Consider the following 15,418-nt stretch of genomic DNA (forward strand, 5'->3'; position numbering starts at 1 on the left):
TGCTGGGCAGTATCTCAGTGGGTTAAGTGCACATGGCACAAAGAACAAGGACCAGCATAAGGATCCTGGTTCGAGCCCCCGGCTCCCTACCTGCAGTGATCAGGTCTGCAAGTGTCTGTCTTTGTCTCTCCTTTTTTTTTAAATTTTATTTAAGAAAGGATTAATTAACAAACCATAGGGTAGGAGGGGTACAACTCCACATAATTCCCACCACCTAATCTCCATATCCCACCCCCTCCCCTGATAGCTTTCCCATTCTCTATCCCTCTGGGAGCATAGACCCAGGGTCATTGTGGGTTGCAGAAGGTAGAAGGTCTGGCTTCTGTAATTGCTTTCCTGCTGAACATGGGCATTGACTGGTCGGTCCATACTCCCAGTCTGCCTCTCTCTTTCCCTAGTAGGATGGGTCTCTGGGGAAGCGGAGCTCCAGGACACATTGGTGGGGTCTTCAATCCAGGGAAGCCTGGCTAACATCCTGATGGCATCTGGAACCTGGTGGCTGAAAAGAGAGTTAACATACAAAGCCAAACAAATTGTTGAGCTATCATGGACCCAAAGCTTGGAATAGTGGAGAGGAAGTGTTAGGGAGGTACTCACTGCAAACTCTAGTGTACTTCTGCTTTCAGGTATATATTATGCAGTAGTTTATGGATACGTGTAAACATATTCTCTCTCTCACAGAAACTGGTGTATATCTAGGTTTTGGGACTTTGTTAGAAAGTGAACCACCTGAGATGAAATTAGAGTATACTATGAAAGGAAAGGTCTCACCCGAGTAATGAAGCTGAAGGGTTGTCATTCCACACGTGAAGTCTCTGGACACAGTCTGAAGTGAAGCATGTTGAGGTGGCAATTGTTGCGTTGGTTAGGTTGTGATCGGCGGATGCAATATTATTTGGTTTGGATTGGGAGATGCATACGGGAAAGTGGGCCCTATCCAAGGGTTCCAGGACTGGGGGAAGTAGGGACTCTATAGTGGAGATGTGAGGTTCCTGCTGTCTTAGGGTTCAAAAAGACAATGGAAAGTTAATGTTATCATCACATTATTTGGTAATTGGGTTAACTTTGAAAAGTCTTTTGTTAGGGTTTGCTGTACAGTACCCAGTATCTTGTTGTGCTATTGGATGCTTCTGATCTACTTGGTCTAGGCTTTTGAGAGAGTCCACATATCAAATACACAGCCTATATATGAAAAAGATTCAGTTTGTGTTTTGAAAAACTTTGAGTTTGTCTCCCCTTCTATGTCTTACCCTCCTCTCCTGATTTCTCTCTGACCTGTCCAACAACAGCAACTGCAATAACAACAATAACAATAATCACAACAAGAAGGGCAACAATAATTGGGAAATAATGACCTCCAGGAGCAGTGGATGTGTAGTGTAGGCATTGATCCCTAGTGATCACCCTGGATACAAAAAAAAAAAAACCAAACTTTTACTCATTTAGTTTCTATGAGAGAGAGAGAGAGAGAGAGAAAGAGAGAGAGAGATGAACACAGCACATAGAGTAGATGACATGTAGTGGTGCCAATGTTTAAACCTGGGATCCCAGGCATGCAAGCTCTATTTTCTACTGCAGAGCTGTGTCCCAGACAGACCCCAACGTCCTTAGCACAATGAACACAGATGGAAAATGAGGCCCAAAGATGACTCATCAGGTATGCCACAAGCCTTGCTCTGTGTGGTCTGGGCTCAAGCTCTGGCACCGAGTGAATGTGCCACAGCACTGGGGCACTGGGCAAATCTCTGGTGCTGTGGTTCCTTCCCCTCACCCCTCCTCTATCCCCCTTTGTGGTCTCTCTGTCTGAAGCAAAAGGAGTGGAAAGTCATCCCAGAAGCTTTGATATTGTGCATATAGGAAACTTTCATTGTCCAGCAAAAGAAAAAAAGAAGATCACTCAATTTATTGGGAGAGAGGCCAAATGTACTGCTTGGCTACTGTAATATCAGATACTCTTAGAGCTCTCCCTTTTCCTCTTATAGCCTATCTCTCTCTTCCTTTTTTTTTTTTTTTTTTTTTTTGTACTGTCCTCTCTTCTCATTCTTCCGTGACTTCCTAGATAATTCAGTCTAAAGCCAGTATGTGGAGTTCAGCAAGGTGGACTGTCAGAGATTGGAGGGCAAGACAGAGAAGGGAGTGACATGGCTTCAACCCAGAGACTTTGAGTTGTGTGGGGAGGGTGTTTACAGGGAGGATCAGCCTGGCCTGGGTGTGGCAGCTCAGAAGGTGAGAAAGGTGTCTATGCTGAAGAGTGGCCTGGTGAGGACAGCCAGGGCCTGTATAGAAAAGAAGGAGAAGCCATGTAGGCTGAGAAAGGGATCCTGAAAGGTGAGGGATGGGGCAGGGACAGGCTCTGTGAAGGAGAAATCTATTAAAGAAGTCAGTGTAACCCAGGAAATAGAAGCCAGGATCCCTTTTCCTCCTGGACTCTGGCCCTTGTCTTCCTTTGTGGTATGTGAAGTGCAAGCCTGTTTCTATGCAGGGTTTTCCATGTGTGTCTGTCTTAGTTTTGGTGGTAATTGTGGAGCTGCTAGCCTGTCACCCTGGCTCCTCAAAGTCTGGGCAAAGATTTCTCAATTTGTCACCATAAGCATGATTTTTGTAGTTTAAGCACTACTCAGTGCAAATTGATACCTGGGAAGTGGCACTGTGCATGAACTCTCAAGCATGAGGTTCCAACTTTGGTCCCTGGCATCAGATGCCAGAGTGGTGCTCTGGGCATCTCTCCTCTCTTTCACAAACACATCCATTAAAAAGTGAACACTTGCAGTAGAAGCCAGGCCCTCAGCAGGTAGAGTGCACACAACTCTTGAGTTTGGTCCCTGCTCTGTATGGGATCCCCAGCATCACAGGGCTGCCCCACAGAAGCACCATAGTGGTGGAGCAGGGCTTTGTTTTGCTCCCCCCCTTTCTTGGTTGGTCTCTTCCCCACCATCCCCATCTCACATATATAGAATGTAATAATTGTGCTGGGGAAACTGTTCATTGGTGTCTGTGTGTGTGAGGCCCTCAGTTCATTCCTAGTGCCCCATTTTAGGTAAGAATGCGTGTAATCAGCACATTTCTCACAGAGATCCCTGGGATCTGCATTAGACCCGGTGGCTCCAGTGAGTAGAAGTGCAGCCCACTCTGCAGTAACTGTAGTGAAGCATTGAAAGATACTTAGGCTATATGATCTTGTGTGAAATTGTGTTTTTTTACCTTCTGGGGGCATGCAGCTATTCATTGCTCTTTATCTGATTATTAAGGGAGCCCATATTCTTTTAAAAATGTTTATTAGTTATTTAATGATGATTAATAAGATTGTTAGATAAGAGGGCAACAATTCCACACAATTTTCACCACCAGAGTCTCATGTCTTATCCCCTCCGTTGGAAACTTCTCTGTTCTTCATCCCTCTGGGAGTATGGACTAAAATTCTTTGAGGGGTGCAGAAGGTGGAAGGTCTGGCTTCTGTAATTGCTTCTCTGCTGGACTTGGGCATTGGTAGGTGGATCCATACCCTCAGCTTGTTTCTTTCTTTCCATAGTGGGGTGGGGCTCTGGGGAGGTGAAGTTCTGGGATACCTTGGTGAGGTCATCTGTCCTCAGGATGGGATCATAGTAGCATCTGAAACTTGGTGGCTGAAAGTTGGTAAGATATAAAGGCTATAAGTATAAAGGACAGGATGTCTAATGAACAGGAACCCAAAGGGAGGAGTAGAGCAAATGAAATTATGGGTCTTCAGGTCGGTGGGAAGAAGCTAGAAAGTCTATTTTAGTTGTTTTCCAAGGGGGCCATGACTTGAGTAATTCTTGCCTGAGCCTGATAGCTAACATTTAGGTGGACTCAAACTGTTGTCTGGGACGATAGTGTCAGAGTTTAGAATAGAACTAGAAAGATGGATTAGGGCAGAGAGTAGCTTCCAAATACAAAGAAAACATAAACATCTAGGGGCAATATATATTCCTGTTTAGCACAGGAGTCTGTGTAACCTCTGAATCCCTGTCAGTCTGAGCTCACAGTCCATGGTCACAGCCAGGACCACATTCTAGGCTGAACTCATTTCAGGACAGTCTTCTGTCCTCGAGTGGCAGAGTAGGTTGACCCAGTCCTTCGTAGGAAGGGCAGGGTTCTGGAGAGGCCTACAACTGGGCTTATGATAATGCTTCTGATGGAAGTGAAGAGTGATGGTGGAGAGAGGGATCTATTAGAGGTCTAGGCCTATCATATCTATGTGGGAATCCAAGGGTTCCCTGACTAGAGCCCCAGATGAAAGGTGGCCTGTTAGTGACCAAAGAGGCCACCATGAAAGTGAGCCAGTCTCTTGCACTTACCCAGCTTTTGTAGTCCTTTATCTGACAAGGTTAGACTTTCTCCCAGGTGTTAAATCGTTGAGTGTCATTTGTTGTTTCTAAACTGGCATTGGGTTTATGGGATCTGGCCTCAAGTTAGAGTTGAAGTGGGATCTAAGCTATCCTTAAGTTTTTCTGCATTTTACTTCTTTGATGACTATAATAGAGGTTGTTAAATAGGATGTATATATGCTTTTGCAAGTATATCTCTTGGCCAATTGTGTGCAATAGTTCTTCTACAGATTATCAAGGGGGTGACATAATGCTGTTGCTGTCAGGAGAGATTAGGGGATACCTCTTACTTTGCTTTGTGTAGTTAATTGAGTAGATAAGTTGATTGAAGGAAGTGAAGAAAGGGGTTGGAGAGGAGGGTGCCTAGCCCTAAGTAGTAAATAGTTGATTAGAAACTTAACAGTGTCTTCTTTAGGTCTTTTGACTTGCTCACTGAGCTTATTGGGTCTAAGTCTACTCACAGCAGACTATTGAGCACTTTTACTTTGAGGTATATAGTTTCCCCTAAATTAAGGAAGGGGTTCATATTCTAAGAAAAGTTCAATACCTGAACTCAGGTAATCTGGGCTAAATGACACCTTCCTCCCATCAACCCCTGCCCTACACACACACACATACCCACATAGACCCTGCTCTCCCTGGCCCCTTTCTGTCCTTCATTCTGGTCACTTCAGGTAACCTAGAGGCTGACAAATATTTCTTCACAAAGATTTTTGATATGCTTTTGTAGGATCCACAAGCTGAATTTGTGACTGAAAAATTAGAAAGTCTGGAGTTGGGGGGTAGTGTAGTGGGTTAAGTGCAGGTGGCGCAAAGTGCAAGGACCGGTGTAAAGATCCCGGTTTGAGTCCCCGGCTCCTTCCTACAGTGGAGTCCCTTTACAGACAGTGAAGCAGGTCTGCTGGTGTCTGCCTTTCTTTCCCCTCTGTCTTCCTCTCCTCTTTTTATTTCTCTCTGTGCTGAAAATAACGAGAACATCAATAACAATGACAACAATATTTACAACAATAAAATAACGGGCAACAAAAGGGAATAAATATTCAAAAAATTAGAAAATCATTCTTCCCATTTACAAGAAAAAATGAATTGATTGAATAGACTTCATTTAAAAAGTCTCCAACGTAAACGGCTGGGTGATTTGGGCTAGGCAGGACCTCATTATCCCAAGAGGCACTGGGAGGCTTATATACGTTGACGAGCTGAATAGTTCCAATAGTAATGGAGTCGTAGAAGGTCTAAGAGGCCGTGTGGTAAACGTCCGCAAGACACGATTTGGCGTAGATGGCTCGGCCGTGTTTAGGATGGAGATTATATCATATTAAATCGAATCCACTGATGGTGAATCGAGCAGCTTCATCGACTGCTATGTGTGTTTCTTGTAGGCAGATAACGTCTGCCTGATGCTGTATCGCCAGTTGACCAATAAGAACGCGTTTGGCAAAGGACAGCCCCTCAACATTAAGTTGGAGGACTCGAAGAGCAGGACCAACAGCTTAAAAGCTGGAAGGAGCTGCTTGTTGCTGGCTTTGAAAGTGACTGGGATCCATGTGGATTCAGTCGGCTAGGAAGGATCGTCAGTTTCCCCAATGAATGGGTACTCACGAGATGCACCACGGGAAGGTCGATCCAATGCACCCCACTCACGAAAGACATGTCTCTGATATCTGATTACTGTAAAAAATGGCAACTAATCCCTAGCACTGCAAAAACGGTATCATCTGTTTTCCATCTACACCATGCCTCGGCCTCGCGTGAGCTTAATGTGCAGCTTGGCGATACGAGAATCCGGCATGAAGCCCAACCAGTCTATCTTGGTGTTACTCTCGCTCGCACTCTTCCATTTCACAAACATCTCATAAAAACTGCAGCAAAGGTGGGCGCGAGGAATAACATCATTGCAAGACTGGCCAGCTCCTCATGGGGCGCGAGCGCTTCCACACTACGATCATCATCTCTGGCATTATGCTATTCCACTGCAGAATACTGTGCCCCAGTATGGTTCCATAGCCCCCATGTCCACTTGGTCGATTCCAAATTATATTCCAGTTCTTAGCAACATTGCCCCGCCAGATATTCGTCGGGATGCGGCATCATCTAAGTTCATTTCCCACGTCTACGCTCGACGGGACCTGCCAATATATGCGGATATCTTCGCCCACCCTGTCCAACGCTTGACGTCTCGTCACCCAATCTGGTCCCCTACGCCTACACTGAACTTCTCTGTTCCAGACTCTTGGAAACAGAGTTGGCAGTCAGCTGAGGTAAAGAACAAACACCTCATCACAGTCCCCTGCAAGCGTCAACCCGGCTTTGACCTAGCACGTTATGATTGGGCCCTCCTCAATCGCTGTTGAATAGGCCATGGCCAGTGCGCCGCTATGTTCCATCGCTGGGGAGCCAGAGATGACCCGAATTGCCCCTGCGGCTCCAGACAGACTATGACCCACATAGTCAATGACTGCCACCTCTCCAGATTCAAAGGAGGTCTCGAAACTTTACATCAGGCTCAACCTGACGCTGTTGACTGGCTACGGAAGAAGGGCAAATGCTAGAAGAAGAAGAAGATTTAAAAAGTTACTATGTTTTTTTTTTAAAGTGTTACATTTCCACAAGGGAATATATCAAAATGGTATGAGGATAATACTTTCAGACTGATTAAGAATTTATTTGGGGGGTCGGGCGGTAGTGCAGTGGGTTAAGTACAGGTGTGTTGGGTAGTATACCAGCTCCCCCTGGCTTCTGCTTAACCAAGCACCGGTATGCCTATATAGGGATTAATTTGATCCCATTCAAAGCGGTCTATTTACATAAATCACTTTTACATTTACATAAAGCACCACACTCCCTCCAAGGCATTGGTGGTTTAGTGGTAGAATTCTCACCTGCTCCACCCCCTCTCCTTGTCACACCCTGATCCTCTCCTTGTCACACCCTGATCTTCCACCAGTCACTTTTTGCTCCACCCTCTCTATGTCACATCCTGTTTCCACCCTACTTGGAGAGTATAAAAACAGCTGCTCTTCTGATTAAAGACACTTGGAAATTGCTTTCCGGCTCCGAGGGTCGGCTCCAGTTGAGTTCTCTCCAACCCAGAGAGCACTAGCTCGGGAAGAAGCACCCTCAGACTATCCCGGCACAGGTGGTGCAAAGCACAAGCACTGTCGTAAGGATCCTGGTTCGAGCCCCCAGCTCTCCACCTGCAGGGGAGTCACTTCACAGGGAGGTCTGCAAATGTCTCTCTTTCTCTCCCCCTCTCTGTCCTCTCCCTCCTCTCTCCATTTCTCTGTGTCCTATCCAAAAATGATGATATCATCAACAACATTAATAACTACAACAACAATAAAATAGCTAGGGCAACAAAAGAAAAATAAATAATAAAAAAGTTACTATGCTTCTTTTTTATTTTTAAATATTTCATTAGTGATTTAAAAAAAAATTCTTTTTTATAAAACGAAAACACCAGAAAGTCGAGCGGTAGCACGGTGGGTTAAGCGCATGTGGCATAAAGTGCAAGGACCAGCGTAAGAAACCTGGTTCAGGGGGTCGGGCAGTGGCGCAGTGGGTTAAACGCACGTGTCGCAAAGCGCTGGGACCGGCATAAGGATCCCGGTTCGAGCCCCCAGCTCCCCACCTGCAGTGGAGTCACTTCACAGGTGGTGAAGCAGGTCTGCAGGTGTCTATCTTTCTCTCCCCCTCTCTCTCTGTCTTCCCCTCCTCTCTCCATTTCTCTCTGTCCTATCCAACAACAAAGCAACGTCAACGATGGCAATAATAACCGCAACGAGGCTGCAACAACTAGGGCAACAAAAAGGGGAAAAAATGGCCTCCAGGAGCGGTGGATTCCTGGTGCAGGCACCGAGCCCAGCAATAACCCTGGAGGAAAAAAAAAAAAAGAATCCTGGTTCAAGTCCCCGGCTCCCCACCTGCAGGAGAGTCACTTCACAAGCAGTGAAGCAGGTCTGCAGGTGTCTATCTTTCTCTTTCCCTCTCTGTCTTTCCCTGCTTTCTCCATTTCTCTCTGTCCTATCTAATGATGACATCAATTACAACAATAATAAAGAACAACAAGGGCAACAAAGGGAAAATAAATATAAAAAAATAAAAAAAGAAACACCAACAAAAAACACAGGATAAGAGGGGTACAACTCCACACAATTCCCACCACCAGAACTCCATATCCCATCTCATCCCCTCCCCTGATAGCTTTCCTATTCTTTATCCCTCTGGGAGTATGGACCAAGGGACATTATGGGGTGAAGAATGTGGAAGGTCTGGCTTCTGTAATTGCTTCCTCGCTGAACATAGGTGTCGATAGGTCAATCCATACTCCCAGCCTGTCTCTCTCTTTCCCTCGTGGTGCAGGGCTCTGGGGAAGTGGGGCTCCAGGACACATAGATGGGTTCATCTGCCCAGGGAATTCTACTTGGCATCATCTTAGCATCTGGAACCTGGTGGCTCAAAAAGAGTTAACATATAAAGCCAACAAATTGTTGACTAATTATGAACCTAAAGGTTGGAATAGTTCAGATGATGAGTTGGGGGGCAGGTCTCCATTTACTGCAAGAGACTGGCACACTTTAATGATGACTCTCTAGTCATCTCTTGGGCCACCCCATCAGTTGGGACCCTAGTCGGGGAGTCCTGAGATTCCCATACAGACATGATGCATCTAGATCTTGAATAAATCCCTCTCTCCATTGTTACTGGTCATCTCTATCAGGAACCATACAATAGACCCTCTTGTGTTCCCCCATAGGACCTTTCCTTCAACGTGGATCAAAAATGTTCCATCCTCTGAAGGGAGGCTGGACAACATACTCTATCTTCCACCAAAGTAAGATGAGTCCTGAAATTGGGGCAGCTTGGAACATTCCTACTTATGACCACACAATGTGAGCTCAGTACTACAGGGATGCAGAGGTCACATAGGCTTCTAAGTTGAATATGGGCCTCTGATCAGATCAAATCGATGGGGTTTACAGTCAGCAATATTTACACTTTTCCCATATTTGGTAGCTACTCTCTTCCCTGATCCAGCTTTCTGGTCCTTTTCTAGCCATGACATCATCTCCCCAGACAATAACTAGGATCTACCTGCATATCAGATGCCAGGTTCAGGAAAAACAAACAAACAAAAAACTAGTGTAGTCATGTGCTCTTTTTTTTTAAGCATTACATTTACATAAGGGAAAATATTAAAATGGTATGAGGATAATGCTTTCAGACTGTGGATAATAATTTATTTGGTCTTTCTGGCACATAAATATGTTTTTTTTATCAGCTTGAGGAAGTTCTCTGTTCAATAATTTTTATAATCATAAATATCATAAATGCTTTTTATGTAACTACTGTGTGAGATGACTATCTTTTTGGTCTGTTAGTGTGATAAATGAGTTTTGTTTGTTCTTTGTTAACCATACTTGAGTTCAAAGCCAACTAGGCCACAGTGTGTTATGACCATAAGATTAGGTTTGCAATTTTGAACTGAAACTTGATGAGACATGTTTTTTTCAATCTTCTCATCTTATCTTTATTTTATTTTATTATTTTCTGTCTTATTTGGATCAAGCTGTTGTGCCCTCCTGCTTCCCTTTGTTCTCCATCCCCAGGATGGATTTTAGTGACACTTCAGGCCTCTTGACATCCTGTCTCTGGTTGGTCTCAACAACGTCTCCAGTGGTCCTTGCCTCCTAACAGTTATGGCCCAGTGCAGTCCCCTCTCCTGATGTCAGGTGACTGATGTCTCATGAGCTGTATCTGGCCAAAGAGCTGAGATTAGTTTGTAAAGTGACTGTAGCTTGAAGCTGTGGCATCCTCTGTCACCCCCTCTCTCACAGAAGGCCAGCTGCCATGCTGTGAGCCGACCTACAAGGACGTGTCCCAGGTATCAAAGGTCTGAGAATCTGTTAGTAGCCATCAAGGAACTAAGTCCTGCCAGTGAGAGTCCTCAGTGGACTTGAAGGTGAATTTTGTCCCAGTTCAGACTTTCAGACTTTGAATGAGGCTGCTGCCCAGCCCTACAATGACTGCTATGTAACCTCATTAGAGAGCAGGAGCCCAGGCCTCCAGATAAGCCACACCCAGCTCCCTAGCCCAGGAGATGGGACATGACATCACATCTTACTTATGCTGAGTTGCTCAGTCAGAGGATATTTTCTGCATGTCAGGAATGACTCACCCACCTTTGTATGCCTTTTTTTTTCTTTATTGGGGGGATTAGTAGTTTACAGTCAACAGTAAAATACAGAAGTTTGTACTTGTGTAACTGTTGGGCTACGCCACGGAGAAGAGAGAGAGGAGATCCGGAGCGAAGAGGAAACACAAATCTTTATTTGCGCTGGCACCTCAGAGTTGGGTGAGAGAGAAACAGGTTGGGCCACGTGGAGGTAGCAAAAATGGCCGCCTCACGCAGTAGCCTTTCCTGCATCTAAACACCGAAGTGAAGAAGCTGGCAAGAGAGTGAGGTGCGGAAGAAGAAGGGCTTTTATGGGAGTAGCTCTTGCAAGAATGGGAAGGGGGAGGAGTAAACATAGCACTCCAGGGTAGGATAACAACTCTCATGAGAATGGGAAGGGGGAGGAGCAACCAGAGCACTGCAACCATTGTGGGGAATAGACAATGCCCTGAGGGCACAACATGGCGGGGACAACCTGGCAGATGTGACTGCGTCTGCACAATTTCCCAGCATGTAACATTTCTCAGTTTTCCAAATAACAATTCAATCCTGTCTAAGTTCTCCTCTGCCATCATGTTCCAGGACCTGAATCCTCCCCTCCCACCCAGAGTGTTTTACTTTGGTGCAATGCACCAAACACAGTCCAAGTTCTGCTTTTCATTTTCTTATTTTTCAGCTCTTATTTTTTTATTATTAGTGATTTGCTACTGATAGACAAGTTTGTGGGGTAAGAGCAGCACAATTCACACAACTCCCACCACCAGCATGCCATATCCCATTTCCTCACTGGAGGCTTCTCCATTCTTTATCCCTCTGGGAGTATGGACCGAATATCTGTATGGGGTGCAGTAGGCCGGAAGTCTGGCTTCTGTAATTGCTTCTCCACTGGACATGGGTGTTGACAGCATCCATACCCCCAGCTTGTTCTTACCTGCCCCCAGTCTGGTAGGGCTCTGGGGAGGTAGGGGTTCCAGGACACATTGGTGGTGTCATCTGCCCAGGGAAGTCAGGTTGGCATCACAGTAGCATCTGGAACATGGTGGCTGGAAAAAAAAAAGAGCTAACTAACATATGAAGCCATACAATTTCTTGGCTACTCATGAACCTAAAGGCTGGAATATTGCAGAGGAAGATTTGTGGGTCTCCATTTTGGAAAAACCTAGTAGGTCTATTTTAGTTATATTCCAAGGGTCCCATGACTTTACTAGTTTTTGCCTGAGCTTGACTTCTGATATGCGGGTGGAGCCAGGTCATTGTCTGGGGAGATGATGTCATGGCTGGAAAAAGGGCTAGAAAGCTGGATCAGGGAAGAGAGTAGCTCCCAAATATAGGAAAAGTGTATAAATATTGTTGACTGTAAACCTCATTGATCTGATCTGGGGCCCATATTTAGCACAGGAGACTATGTAACCTTTGTATCCCTATAGGTCCAAGCTCACATTCTGTGATCACGAGTAGGAATGTTGCAAGTTGTACCCATTTCAAGGCTCATCTTCCTGAGGTGGTAGATAGAGGATGTTATCCAACCTCCCTTTGGAGGATGGAACAGTCTATCCCATTGTTGATCCACATTGAGGGTGACATCCTATGGGGGGCCCACAAAGGGGTCCATCATGTTGTTTCTGATGGAGATGACCAATGACAGTAGAGAGAGGGATCTATTCGAGGTCTAGGCCTGTCATGTCTGTTTTGGAATCTCAGGACTCCCCCGACTAGGGCCCAGGTGGTGGGGTGGCCTGATAGTGACTGCAGGGTCATCATTAAATCATGCCAGTCTCTTGCTCTTATTCAACTTTGCTTGCTCTTATTCCTTACTTTGACAAGGTTAGCTTTTGAGTGATTGAGGGAAGTGTAATAGGAAGTAGGTGAGGAGGGTGTCTAGGTCTAAGCAGAAACTATTTCATTAGGTACTTTATGGTGTCTTTTTTAGGTCTTTCTACTTGATTGCTGCATTTATTGACTCAATGCAAACTATTGTGCACTTTTGTTTTAAGGTATATATTTTGCCCTAATTTATGGACACATGTGTACATATGTCCTGTGTCATGGGATCTGGTCTGTATATGGGCTTTGGGGCTTTGATAGGAAGTGAACTACCTGAAATGGACTTATGGAGTCCTATGAGAAAGGAAAGGTCTCACCTGAGTAATGATGCTGAAGGGCTGACATTCCACACCTTCTTCTTCTTCTAGCGTTTGCCCTTCTTCCGTAGTCAGTCAACAGCGTCAGGTTGAAAGCTGTCAGGAGCAGCTTGTTGCTGGCTTTGAAAGTGACTGGGATCCATGTGGATTCAGTCGGCTAGGAAGGATCGTCAGTTTCCCCAATGAATGGGTACTCACGGGATGCACCACGAGAAGGTCGATCCAATGCATCCCATTCCACACCTGATGTCTCTCGACACAGTCTGAAGTGAAAAATGCCGAGGTAGTTCTGGTTGCATTGATTAGTTTGGGGTCAGTGATACAGTATCAATTGGTATGAACTGAGAGAAACATGCAGTGAGCCCCACCCTAGAGGTTCCAGGACTGGGAGAAATAATGGGCTTTATAGAGGAAGTGGGAGGTTCCTGCTGTCTTAGGTTTTAAGAAAGCAGTAGATAGTTATTGCTATAATCAAATTATTTGGCAATTGGCTTAACTTGTTAAATCTAATTGTTAGGAATTGCTGTATCATACATAACCTAGCTATAATTTATGTCCTTTGATGTCATTTATATAGTATCTGTATCTTATAAAGTAACACCAGCCCCCCCCCCCCCCCAGTTGCTTCTGTTCTCCCTGGTCTAAGCTTTGAGGAGAGTCAACATTTCTTTTTTTTAAAAATATTTATTCCCTTTTGTTGCCCTTGTTGTTTATCATTGTTGTCATTATTGTTGTTTTTGCTGTCGTTGTTGGATAGGACAGAGAGAAATCAAGAGAGGAGAGAAGAGGGGACAACAGAGAGGGGGAGAGAAAGATAGACACCTGAAGGCCTGCTTCACCGCTTGTGAAGTGACCCCCCTGCAGGTGGGGAGCTGGGGGCTTGAACCAAGATTATTGTGCCGGTCCTTGGGTTTAGTGTTTTGTGCACTTAACCTGCTGCGCTACTGCCGGCCCCCGATGAGAGTCAACATTCAAAGAACAAGTCATTATTAAAACTGTATTAACAATTTGAGCCCACTGTTAAAGTTCAATCTGATTACCAATTTGAAGTACTCAGCCTATGGTCTATGCATCCAAAAGTTTGACACACTCAATTTTCCCCCTCTCATATTAATTAGTGATTTGTGTTACTGCAAGTTAATAGGAGTGTACATCAACACCCTCCTACCACCAAAAGTCTGTGTCGCCCCACCACCCCCACCCTAAGTGAAGCTGAACATCTACCCTCATCCTCCACTCAGAGATTTTTACTTTAGTGCCACACTTCAAATTCAGTCAGATTATAATCAGTTGCTTTTGACACCAAGTGTTGTTTTGTGAGAGGGAATGTTTTTGCATTCACTTGACCTTCTCTGTTTTGTCTGGGGTCCTAATCCCTCAGGAGATGGTAACAGAAAAGTATGTCTGTGACTTTGCCTTTTTTTTTTTATTATTGATTTAATAATGGTCAACAGGACTGTAGAATAAGAGTCACACAAGTCTCACCACCAGAGTCCATATCCCATCCCCTCAGTTGGAAGCTTTCATGTTCTTTATCCCTCTGGGATCATGGACCCAGGACCATGATGGGGTGCAGAAGGTGGAAAGTCTGGCTTCTCTTATTGCTTTTCCACTGGACATGAGCATTGGCAGGTGAATCCATGGTTCTAGCCTCTTTATGTCTTTCCCTATTGAGGCAGGGGTCTTCAGGACCTCCTCTATAGGTGAGGTCATCTATCCAGTGAAGTCAGGTTGGCATCATGGTAGTATCTGCAACTTGGTGGCTGAAAAAGTATTAAGATATAAAGCAGAACAAATCGTCTAATAATCAGGAACCTAAAGGTAAGAATATAGCAGATGAGAGTTGGGCTCTCCATTTTGGGATAAGCTTGTAGGTCTATTTTAGGTATATTCCAAGGGCCCTGTGACTTTACTAATTTTTGCCTGGGCCCAACAGGCTGTGCTTTCTTGGGAAACAAGACTAAGTCATATTTGTTCCTTCAAAGTTACCGTAAACCTCTCTAGTTATGATATTTTCACTGTGGGGGATTTTGACCTCTGCTTATTTATTTATGCTGAGATTTAAGACTATCTCTCCATTTTGTAGAGGAATTAATTTTCTATTTTTTAAAAATATATTTCTTTATTTTTGAGAGAGACAGAAAAATTGAGAGGGGAGAGGAGAAAGAGATGGCAAGAAAGACAATTGCAGCAGTACTTCACCACCTGATGGGGACCGGGGGCTTGAAAACAGGTTCTTGTGCACTGTAACATGTATATTCAATTGGTACACCACTGCTGGGCCCCTCCAGGATTGGCTTACATAAATCATACTTTAAGGTATTAGTTTATTGCTTGTAATATTTTAACCAAGGGTTTCACAACTCCTAGTAAAAGTGAAGTTACTTGGAGCAATTTTCTTGTGGCTAGTCCATCCCAAACATTAAACAAACAAACAAACAAACAAAAAAACGAAGACCAGAAAGCACTGGTTGTTGACTGCTAAAAGGTACATACACAGGCCAAGGTGAATGGTAAAGGGACTATTACTTGAGCAACTCAGAAGTGGTCAGTTCCACCTACCCCCTTTTTCCTGATAGACCTGCTCCTCTGTGTGTGTAAGTGCATTTTGCAAATTCTACATCATACTGCTACTTTGATTAGGAACCCCTGCCCTGGTTGCTGTGCTAGCAATAAGAGTATCAGCATTTCAGACAAGAGACTGCTGGTTTCTGAAGCATCTTCTGAGCTGGGAACATGTCTCCAGGGTGTGGGCA

The sequence above is a fragment of the Erinaceus europaeus genome, chromosome 15, assembly GCF_950295315.1.
Source record: "Erinaceus europaeus chromosome 15, mEriEur2.1, whole genome shotgun sequence".
Lineage (NCBI taxonomy): Eukaryota > Metazoa > Chordata > Mammalia > Eulipotyphla > Erinaceidae > Erinaceus > Erinaceus europaeus.